An 11817-nucleotide genomic window follows, 5' to 3' on the forward strand; every position below is an offset into this window, starting at 1 on the left:
CAGATACGCAGGGAGGAGCCAGGGCACAAACACTGTGAGGAGGCTGAGGCTTAGTGGGGGGGAACTAGAATGAAAAGATGGGTTGTCCCCTCTTTTGTGATTTTTTTCTAAGATACCTGGGAAGGCTCAAGAGCTCATTTGCTAATGACTGAGGCTTTCCTCTGCAGGGAAAAGATTAGACAGATATTTGTATGTCTGAAGGATTAGGGGAGCTTCTAGTCTGATTTAGGGATGGTTTACCAATGGGGGGGAACCCCACACATAGCTGTTCTGGGAAATGAATGGGTACAAAGCAGCAGCTGAATGAATTTAATAGGGAGTAAAACCAACAGGGTGCCATCAACATGAAACTAAATACCCATGGAAGCCAAGGGGGGAAAAAATGCTTAACCTTCCTTTAGGTTTTTTGAACTACCCCAGAATTCCGTAGCAGGGATATAATTTTCTATTTCAAGCCAAAGGATGTTCCAGAATGCCTGTAGAAAAATGTATCATCTATTAAATTTAAAAGAAAGCCCCTCAGAAGAGAGGTGAGAAATGAAGGGGAGAGAAGGGCTAGAGTTACAGACACCATATACAGGGCCAAGTTTTCAGACCTGCCCTCTAGTTTTGTAGGTGTAACCATTTTTGCTCCCCAAAATAGGAACGCAGCCTTTTTGTGCCCAGCCACTTGTGAGCATAAATCACATACTCTTCCCCCCCCCCTCACACCCCCCCCACCTGAGCTGACCTGGCAGCTTTTGCCTATGCAAGACAGTTGCATGTCTATTTTCTCACCCAGAACTAGCTGTGCATGCAGAAATGGAACACAGCACGCAGAAGCTCCCTGGCAGTCTAGCCACAGGGAGAGTATTTTTGAGATGCTGAAGGGAAAAGGCCCCTTTGCACTGGGGTGCCCACTTGCCAGTGGTGAGTATTAACCATAAGCTGCTATATCAATTAATGCAAGTCAGCAATATAAACCCTGTGGGAGGTTGGAGCTGGTATAGAGGCTTCACTCCACCCCCTCATTCACAAAACCTGACAAAGAAGGTATTTCTGGGTGAAATGACACATGGCTAGTACATATTATAGTAACTGGGTCTATAAGTTTACCCTAATTGTAAGCTCATCTGTGAAAAGTAAGTAAAAGTTCATAAAATCTCACAATGACCTATAACATGTATCGGCAGCCTTTGGCACGTGGCTCGCCAGGGTAAGCACCCTGGCGGGCTGGCTTGTTTACCTGCCGCATCACAGGTTTGGCCGATCATGGCTCCCACTGGCCGCAGTTCGCCGTCCTAGGCCAATGGGGGCGGCGGGAAGCGGTGGCCTGCACATCCCTCGGCCAGCACTGCTTCCCGCCGCCCCCATTAGCCTGGAGCGGTGGGCCACAGCCAGTGGAAGCCACGATCGGCCAAACCTGCGGACGCGGCAGGTAAACAAGCCAGCCCGCCAGGGTGCTTACCCTGGCGAGCCACGTGCCAAAGGTTGCCGATCCCTGACCTACAACAATAAATGTTCATGGGAAAAGGCGCAGAAGAGGGACAAAAACTGTATTAACAAAAAGGCCTACTACTATAATTCAAGGACTGTGTTAAAATCATGCTGAATAGACAAGAAATGTGTGGGACAGAAAAATCAATACTGCAAAAATGGTGTCAGATATGAGGTCTTACTGGTAAAGAAAATAATGAGGTGATGGGCTATTCCACTCCCTTTTGGAGTTCATAAGAACCAGAGACTTTTGGAGGAAAATTAACAACAGAAGCAGCTATCTGCCAACAACGAGTGCAACAAGCTTTACCCTCATGGCTGCCACACCCCCATCTCCTGCAACCCCAGAAGCTACCACAACACCGCTGGGCCTTCATTGTGCTAGTTCTGAGAGATGGTCTCACCAGGCCAAGCCACAAAAAAAAAAAAAAAAAAGGAACCCAAATACCACCACCACCTCCACCAGCTTAATTCCAACCACTACCTGTGAGCCTGTCATTTACCTCTTTGTATGTCTCAATCCCTTTATTTCTTTCCTTCCTACCTCTCTGTCTTTTTGCCTTTTGTTTAAAAATAGTGGCCCAGCTGGCCAAGAACATAACTTTGCAAAATGCACAAACAGAAAGAGGCAGCCCTCAGCAATGCCCCAACCAGCTCAGTAATGGTACAAGTTGCTAGAGCTCAGAATGACTAACAAGACTGTGTACCACACACATGGTTCTCCCACACTGAGGTTACAAATAAAATGCAGAAGCTGCATTTTTAAAAATCTCTCTCTCCCCTCTTGTGCACATTTGTCTTGCTTTATCTTTTAGGAAACACACACAGACTGCAATAGCAGCTTCAGCCCCTTTCAGCTAACTTCATTTTTCCTCTAGCCCAGAATGTTCCCTCAGCTACACACTGTGCCACACTGCATAGCCCATTTGGGTGGTCTCTTACTCACAGTCCACACAAATCCATTTCTTTTCCTCATGGTCTGCTATTCCTAGCATAGCCGAACATAACATAACATAACATAGACATGGGTCAGGGGACATCTTCTACCCAACCTGTTCTACCACACCCAGCTCACTCTCTAAAGCCCCCTCTCACCACCTGTTCCTACCAATTCTGTATCTTCCCTTATTAAGCTCATTAGCCCAATCATCAACAATCTCCTCCAGAACTGGTTAATTGCCACCAGTTAAATCTGTAATCTTCTCTGTTAGGCAATTACCTAAGTGACCAGGGTGCTACAGTTAGCACTCTGTCACAGCCCCAAAAAGGACAATTATTATCCTTAATATCATCTAAAAGACTGTCAAATAACAGGGTTTCCTTTTGATAGCTCTCCAGATGGGGGAAAGTAAATAAGGAATGTTGTTAAAACAAAAGCCTGACTTAATACTTTACACTTCAAATGCTTTATCTGTTTTCTTTTTTCCTGTATCTTTAAAAAAAGGTTTTAAAGATTTTTAATGGTGTATTTGCCATGGTACTAAGCAGGCTGAGATCTCTGTATGCCTAACCCTAAATCTTGTTTAACACTGTTTAATACTGGACAGTCAGAGAATCATGTTAACACCTTTGACTGTTTAGGCCAATATATCTCATCAAAATTAATACAACATTTCTGACATCCCAGGCTGGGTCTAAAGGGTTAATACATATGCAGGAGTTGGTATCTTAGCAAACAATCATTTTCAAAGTTGGTTTAAAACAAGCGTTTGTTTTAAAATCCTGAAATGTGTCAAGCTTGTTTGGAACAAGCATGCAAAGCAAACTGTTTTTTGCTTTAAAAATAAGTTGAACAATTGTTTTAAAGTTATTATTTTTGTAACAACTTCCTTTTGCTTTGTTTTAAGGTTTGTCATTTCTGTAACTGGTAATAATTTTGAGAGGTTTAAGAAAAAAGTATTTTTAAGAAAAAGCAAAAATGGTAAAAATAAAATGTTTTAAATTGTTGCTAAAGCAGACTTAAGTTCCTAAAGGTTAAGTTGCTAAAGCAGACATTTACTAAAATAATGTCATGGGTAAACCTTCTTCCCAACCTTGTTAACAACATGCCAGCTTCATTCAGGGCTGCTCCTGCATTAACTGTAAATTAAGTTTCAAACCACCTGAACCAAAAGCTGTTGCAAACTTTTTTGTACTTTTGGTGACTGTTTTGTTTCTGCAATGTTTTCTTTCCTTCTTGTTTTTGCAATTATGTTGTTGTTTTACAATTTTTTTCCGTTTTGTTTTTGATGTCAGCAATTTTTGTTATCATTGTCCTTGTGCACATAAAACAGCCTGATGCTAGTGTTGCAGGTTAAATCCCCATGGGGGGCTAAGTTGCCACAATGGCCATGTTGTCCACACAAATGTCAGTGGTGAAACAGTTGGGTAGGGTCTGTCAGAGACTAAAAATACCTGCAAATTTTTACTGCCTTTGGGGATTGAAAATGGCTCATCAATGCAAAAGTGCTTCCAAAGGAACATCATCTTATTGCTTCTTTGTTTAAAAAAAAAGGGGGGGGCAATATGGTGAGGTAAAAATGCCATGCGGGCTAAAAAATTCTCCAAGTAAGCAAGTTTAACCACTAGTGTGTAAAATTGTCACAGTTTGTGCAAAGGTACTGCGTTAAATGTATGAATGGCAAAAAGAAGGGTAAAGGTTTTTTCCAGTTTTACCCATTCTGGGCATACAGCCAAAGAAGTAATAAAAGCTGGTTTGTTTTTAAATCTTACAAACTTATAACAGCAGCAGCTCAGGGTTAGTTTTAGCAGCAAATAGAGTCGGTTGTAAGTCCTTCGCTTGTTAACATCTAGAAGGTTTAACTGCAATTTTTGTAACATCTAATCACATACAATTTGTAAATCCCAATTTAAGAATAAAAATTTTGCAAACCTTAAAATATAACCAAATGCCATTTTCTTTTTCTTTGTGTCTATGTGCTTAAATTAAAATATGGTTTTTATTTTAGGAACTGTAATTTTATGGACCAATGTCCTATGGTGAATTGGTTTGTGAAAGAAAGGGATTACGTTGTAACAACTGGGGTTAGAAATTTACCCTAATTGTAAAACTCAAGCGAGCAGAAGTTCATAAACTCTCACAATAACCTATAACAATAAATGTTAATTGGAAAAGGTGCAAAAGGAAAACAAAAAACCTGAATTAATACAAACAAAAAGGCCTAAGAATCTAATTCAAAGATTTTGTTAAAATCATGCCTGGTAAACAAGAAGAATATGGGACTAAAAATTAATAAACCAAAATTGGTGTGCTGGATATTAGGTCTTATTGGTAAACAAAATAACTAGGGATGGGCTATTCCACCCATCATTCCCTTTTGAGGTTGTTGGGGTTTTTTTTAAGACTTTCAGAGAAAAATTAGCAGACGCAGCAACTGTCTGCCAACAACTGCTGCAGCAAGCTTTACCATCCTGGCTGCCACCCCCACTGTCTCCTGGCACCCCAAAATCTACCATGAGACTTTTGGGCCTTCAGTGTCCTAATCCTAAAATGTGTCCTGACCAGACTAGGCTAAAGAAAGGGACTCAGCATTGCCAGCTCAACCAGCTCCAGATAAATCCCAACCACCACCTGGAATGTGAGACTTTGTTACTCTCCCTTTTTGTGTCCTTTTCTCACTTATTTCTTTTTTGACCTACCTCTCTCCTTTTAGCTGGCCAAGACTATATTTTGCAAAGCTGCTTTAAGAGTGAAACCAGAAAAAGACAGCTAACAGCAATGCCCTAAACAGCCCGGTGTTTGTACAAGTTTCCAGGAGTCAGAGAAGTAATAATACTATGTGCCAGGCCTGAGCCTGGCTGTGAGGCAGTGACTACAACCGGAAACAGAAGTTTCTATCTCTGCTCTTCTTTTCTCTCACCTCATGTGTGTTTGTTTTGTTTTGTCTTTTAGGGAAGGGAATCAGATTGCAGCAATAACAGCTCCAACCCATCTCAACTGGCTTCTCTTTTCCCTAAAAAGGACAATTATTACTATAGTTAATTCCAGCTAAAAAACGGTCAAATGGGAGAGGAGGTTCCTTTTAAAACTCTCCTCAGCTAGAGGGAAAGAAAACAAGAAATAAAACCCTACTTAATATTTTAAATTTCAAATGCTTTACCTGTTTTTCCTTTTTTTCCTCTGTCTCTTTAAGAAAAGATTAAAAAGATTTTTAATGGTGTCTCTGTATACCAAACCTTGTTTAACCCTGTTTAATGTTAGACAACAAGAGGGTCACATTAACACCTTTTGACCCTTCCCTCAAAATTAATACAACAATATGCTCTGGCTCTCTCTGTCCCTGGCTGGAAGAACGAACGCTTGGGGCTGTGCACAGGTGGGTGTATGTAAGAACATCCTTCAGCATGCATTAACTCATGTTGGGGATGGGACTGGGCTGCACTAGCCAATGGATCCAGGGGCCACCAAAGTGGCTTAGAATGATCATTACCACCCTGGTACTGCTCCTAGTGCAGCTCAGCTGATCCTGAGAATCTTGCCCAATAGAACAACCCACATGAGGGAGGATTTGCCAGATCAGACTCAGAGTTTTTAATATGCTCATAGGTGTACTTAAAAAAAGTGAAATTATTGCCCCTACTCACGGCAGTTGTCCTTTAACAAGTTACACCACACTAGTTATCTGACTGCTATTAGGTTTCCAACCCACTTCTTCCCCAACACCACACCTGTCACCAGCTGACTGGAATCTGAGCCAACAGTGAGTTCAGCTGTTTGATTTCGTTTCGGTTCCCACCCCTACCTCGTGTTACTGGAAACAACTTTATCAGCATATTGCTAATATTGATTCTCTCCCTGGGATTCAGCATGTTATTTCTTGGACCCTTCTTTGTTTCTTCTGCACTGATTTAAAAGGTTACATCATGTAAATACTACAATGCAGCAATGTTGCTGCAAGATTCCCAATAGAAGAGTCAGCCTAGTCATTAATCTAACAGCAGGTGTGGGAGAAGGAATACCATGAGGCTTCTTTAAATTGCTCTTTGCTTTTCCTCTTGCTCCCTCAAGGAGGCACTTTCTCTTGGGTGCAGTGATGAAATACAGAAAATCTTTGCTTCAGCTGAGTCTGTGTGTGGCAGGAATACAGGAGGACCCGATCTTGTGCTGAGCACTGTCATTGACTTCAGGAGGAGTTGAAAGCACCATTGCAGCCCTTTGCAGGTTCAGACTCAGTTTTACTAAGGTCCAAAAAAAACCCAAGCAAACAAAAATGTGGCCACCAGAGAGCGATTCCACCATATGCTCTAAAGTTAGAGCTAAGGAGGGAGAGGGAACCAGCATCCCAGAGCCTGCCTGATTACTGACAATTAAAATACACAGTGTTCCAGCATGAAACAATTCTAAAGAAAAACAGCCCATGCTAAGTGAGCAGGTAGATAAACTGCAGCCGTGGGTGCTGCCAGCCAAGAAGGCAGAGTTCTGGAAAGGGATCTGGATGCCAGGAACGGGGTCAATAGAATGTGTTATGGAAATGCTGGGACCATCTGAGGCTGGGGGAGAAGGCCAGCTGCACGAACTCCTTACAGACCCTTTTGCAATCATTGCTCTCAGGCAGAGCTTGCTGGAAAATGGAGGGTTGTTCCCACAGAACATTTTGTTGGAAACAAAATTCTTTTTTCACAAAATTTTCAGTGGAAAATTTTGACTTTCTGTTGAAAGACCTAAATCTCTAATGCTGATTTTTTTAGATCAACATTCAGTTTGCTGATGAAAAAATCAGACAGCTTGAGGAAAGCTGACACACTCTGTGAAAATTTTTTTGCATCAAAAAACCTTTTTGACAGACATTTGGGGTTTGACACAAAATTTCCAACCAACTGCACTAGGCAGTGGTGCCTAGTGACTAGCGCACTGGAATGGGAAACAATGCCTGCTGGGTGACCTTGGGCAAATCACTTCCTGGTCTTGAGCCTCAGCTTCCCCGGCTGTAAAATGGGGATACTGATCTCCTTTGTAAAGCACTTTGAGATCTGCTATGTTAGTGCTCAGTGTGGTTATTATTTTCACAGGCTCTGTCCCTACATGGAGCCTTCAACCTGCAGCTTGCACTTGAAATCACTTCTCAGGTGTGCTCAGCATAGGACTGAGTGAACCTCACCTTTCCTGCTAACTGTAATTAATACCTATACTGAAGGGAAATAAGACTCAAAGACCAGTAGCTGAGTGGCAGTGCAGCTGGATTGCTCGTGGGGTCTTACTCGGAAGGCTGGTAGGTACTGAAATTGCTGCGGAGGAGTTGCACTGGGGAATGGCGAGAGAGCCTCATGCCACTGAATAGCCACCTCACCTCTATAGCAAATGAAGGAACACTTTTACCTGTTCTTGGCTGCTGTGAATTACAGTCCTGACAGGGGCTTGAGCATAGGAGGATAAAATAATGAAAATAGGGGAGGGGTGGGCATTTACAGATCTCCATCGGGATGAACAACGCAAAGTACAAGGTGATCACTGAGGTACCACAGAGATGAGTGCAGTATAAGAACCTGAATAGATAGGCCCAACTCCTATAGATCAGGCAGGTGGACAAAGAAAAGGCATTTTGTGGACTGCTCTGTCTCCAGGAGCTGTGCAAGCTGCACCTCTTTCATCACTATTAACAATATGCCATAATGAGGCAGTACAAGGAGCAGTTTGCTCTCTCAGCTACCAGGGGCAGTGGGAAGCAGGGAAGGGGAAGAGGTTGGCTGGAATCAGAAAGCAACAAAGTAGTGGGACAGAATATATAGATAGATAAAGACACTATAAACTGTACCTAAGACGACCCAGTAGACAACAGACAGCTCATTCATTGATGCTCAGGTACTTACATATATTACACAGTCTTACAATAAAAGTACTGTATGAACTTATCATTCTAGACAAACAGATTTATTTATTTTGCTTTCTTTGCTGCAACACAGAAAAGAATGTAGAACGCTGACATTTCAGATGAGAGGAGTGCTCCCTTTATTTTGCTTTACAACATACTGTCTGTGCTTCTGAAACCTGGGGCATGCAATCATCCCTTTATCACATGCATCTGAAGAAGTGGGTATTCACCCACGAAAGCTCATGCTGCAAAACGTCTGTTAGTCTTTTTGTTAGTCTTTAAGGTGCCACAAGTACTCCTGTTAGTCTATAAGGTGCCACAGGATTCTTTGCTGCTTCTACAGAACCAGACTAACACGGCTACCCCTCTGATACTTGACCCTTTATCACAGTTAACTAGTGAAAAAGACAGGTTCCTATTGAAATGCTATTGCTAAAAGTGGTGAAATATGATTTTTAACCAGCAAATTGCAGCCCAGGTTATAAAGGCAGGTCTAGAGGAAGTGGGTGCGTTCTCACTGAGTCAGTACGAGAGGGTAACTGTAGGAGGCTAGTTTAAATAAAGCCAAGGGGCTGAGTGGTGAGTTCTGAACTGTATGAGTCTTTGTGGCTGAGTTAGTTACATTTATAACTGCACCCAATCACTGTGCTGGCTGGCTTTTTTGTTGTGAGTCAACATTCTATTGTAGTGACTAGGATATATTGCTCCCTCTGCTGGATGGACTCAGACCCGCTTGTGCGTTCTGGTATTAACTGGGAAAAGCAGCTGCCCTTAGCAAGTCCCACACCAGAGAACTGCTGGAGAAACAGTTGCCTGGCACTTCCTGAAGATCTAGACCTGTGGTTCTCAGCGAGGTGGTATGTATCCCCCAGGGGGTTCGCGGAGGTCTTCCAAGGGGTACAGCAACTCATCTAAATATTTGACTAATTTTAAAACAGGCTACATGAAAAGTACCAGCGGGGTCAGTACAAACTAAAATTTCATACAATGACTTGTTTACATTGCTCTATATACTATGCACTGAAATGTAAGTATACAATTTATACCCCCAGTTGATTTATTGTATAATTATACGGTAAAAATTAGACACACCGCATTTTTTTCAGTAATAGCGTGCTGTGACACTTTTGTATTTTTGTCTGATTTTGTAAGCAAGTAGTTTTAAAGTGAAGTGAAACTAGGGGTACACAAGACAAATCAGACTCCTGAAAGGGGTACAGTAATCTGGAAAGATTGAGAGCCACTGATCTAGAGGAGGTCACCTGACCTTGGAAGCCCTGGGGGACAGGAGCATGGACACCCCAAAACAGAAAAGGAGTGTCAAGGCCTGGAGTGAAAGGACATGGGGGAAGAGAGAGGAGATGGGATTTTTCTTGGGGATTTAGAATAGACACCTTATGGGTCAGGTTCATAACCAGCAGTGTCGGTTTCAGTTCGTATCACCCATATGACCTGACCCCAATCTGGCTTACACAGGCCCTTGTGAAATCCCTAACCAGTGTTGCCAACTGGGGCTTCAAGGAAAACCCCAAAGATTGCATTGTAATGATCTTGGGGTTCATTAACCAGTGGATGAGAAAGGAATAAAACTTTTAATAAAACAAACTAGAGAGCTTCTGTGGTGAACTGCTGTACACAGCTACAGTGTTCGCAACACAAGCTTCTAGGGCACATCTCTAAATTCCTATATTCATAATACCGTCTCTTATGAGGGAGCATCTCTAAATATCCCATATCATATCAAACATATCATCTCTACAGCATGATCTGCTATTTGACCTTGGGCAAGTCACTTCATCTCTCTGTACCTTTGTTCCCCTGCCCCTCCCCCCTGCCTGTTTCAACTGTCAGCATTTTGGGGCAAGGACTGTTTCTAACTATGCATTAATACAACACCTAGCACAATGGGGCCCCAGTCTCAGCTGATGCTTCTATGTGCTATTGTAATACAGATACTCCTAAAAACCTGAGCTGTTGAGTTGTGAAGGGACAGAGATCTGGCTTTTTATTTTACTTTTTCCCTTTTGCATACTTCTAGCCAGTGAGAAGTACTTGTTCTGTTGCTTCATTTCAATCACTAGCAGTCAGGTCAATGCACTGCTATCTGCTAGGCCAAACTGGGGATAATAAAATTGGATTCGGGTGAAAATTGGTAATTTTTGAGTAAGCAATTGTGGATTCAGAAAAATGTCCTCCTTTTAGTTGCATAGCTGGCATTCGTATGCCCATTAAAAGATACACAGATTATATAGAGATTAGTTCTAGCTGGAATTTTGGATACAGAAAAATTCTGGGCAGGTGGAACTCACTTAAGAGAAAACACAGGAAAAAAATAAGATATTGTAAAATGTTGATCTGCAATTAAATTTTGCCCTCTTGCTAAAATCCAGGAAGTGTTAACTGAATCTCACACATACTTATACCCAAAGGAGGGGGGCAGGAGGGATGGACTTCAGGCACATTGTTCTAATAAAATTAAGATGATCACCCAAAAAGTTAAAAATTAAAAAAATGGAACAAATGAAGTCAGCCTTCACTGGAAAACTTCTCAGAACAGCTTCTCTTTGTTGTTTTCTCAAGGTCAGAGTTTTTGGTGGAGAGAATGTCAAAGTCAGCAATTCACATCTTTTATTTATGTGCCATTGAACAGCAGGGTCCACGTGAAATTTAACAGGTGTAATTTTCAGGCAGGGCACTAGTCATCATGGCACGGCACACCACCTCCGGGGAGCAGTTAGGTGAGGCATGTCTGCAACATACAAGAGTCATGTCTTGGTCACAGGCCTCATCATGGAATTTATGGGCCCAGTCATTATCCCATTGAAGTCAATGGGAGTTTTGCCACTGGCTTTGGCAGATCAGGATTGAGCCCCTATGTCTTCCAGCTAGTTTTTAATCACCACACTGTTTAACACGGCATCACAATGAGCAAGGACAATATAGTAAGGTTTCAGAGTAGCAGACGTGTTAATCCGTATCCGCAAAAAGAACAGGAGTACTCGTGGCACCTTAGAGACTAACAAATGTATTTCAGCATATGCTTTCGTGGGCTACAGCTCACTTCTTTGGATGAGTCAGGGGCGGAGGAGCAGAATGGCAAGTCAGTACCAGAGTAGGCTCCAGAAACAATGAGTGAAACGCGGCAGCAAGTCCTACAGAAACTCTGACATGTGGATGAGCACAAACTCTGGGATCACTTCCAAAACCTACTGCCTTCCGCATTTGAGACAATGCACAAGAGACAGATGAAGATCTGCTCACTCAGATGCGTTCTTCCAGACTTCCGTGCATGGACAGACAAACAGAGAGGGAGGAGCCATTCAGACAATAGCAACAAAACATTCTGGAACATTTTGGCTAGTCAATCTGTTGAAGAAGCAGCACATTTCAGGAATGGTTCAGCATGAGAAAAAAAGGCAGTACTGAGCAAATTAGCTCCCCTCAGTGGTGCAGAAAAGCCAATGTGAACACGTCTCTCTGTGTAGAGTCTCAGTTGACACTGACACAAAACTTTCCTCTTAAACCAACAACA

At 42.4% G+C, this 11817-nt stretch overlaps 1 long non-coding RNA gene across 3 annotated transcripts in view; it reads right to left on the reverse strand.

Moving 5' to 3' along the window:
- Nucleotides 1-5709, reverse strand: part of LOC123370246 — a 43275-nt gene extending 37566 nt beyond the window's left edge. Inside the window, exon 1 of one of the 3 annotated variants that reach the window (XR_006579323.1) lies at nucleotides 5577-5709. This is a non-coding gene — a long non-coding RNA (uncharacterized LOC123370246). Of the gene's footprint in view, nucleotides 1-2422; nucleotides 2558-5576 lie in introns of those variants that run through there. The other 2 variants (XR_006579322.1, XR_006579321.1) reach the window with 2 other exon arrangements.
- Between the last annotated feature and the right edge of the window lie 6108 nt (nucleotides 5710-11817).

The sequence above is a fragment of the Mauremys mutica genome, chromosome 4, assembly GCF_020497125.1.
Source record: "Mauremys mutica isolate MM-2020 ecotype Southern chromosome 4, ASM2049712v1, whole genome shotgun sequence".
Taxonomy (NCBI): domain Eukaryota; kingdom Metazoa; phylum Chordata; order Testudines; family Geoemydidae; genus Mauremys; species Mauremys mutica.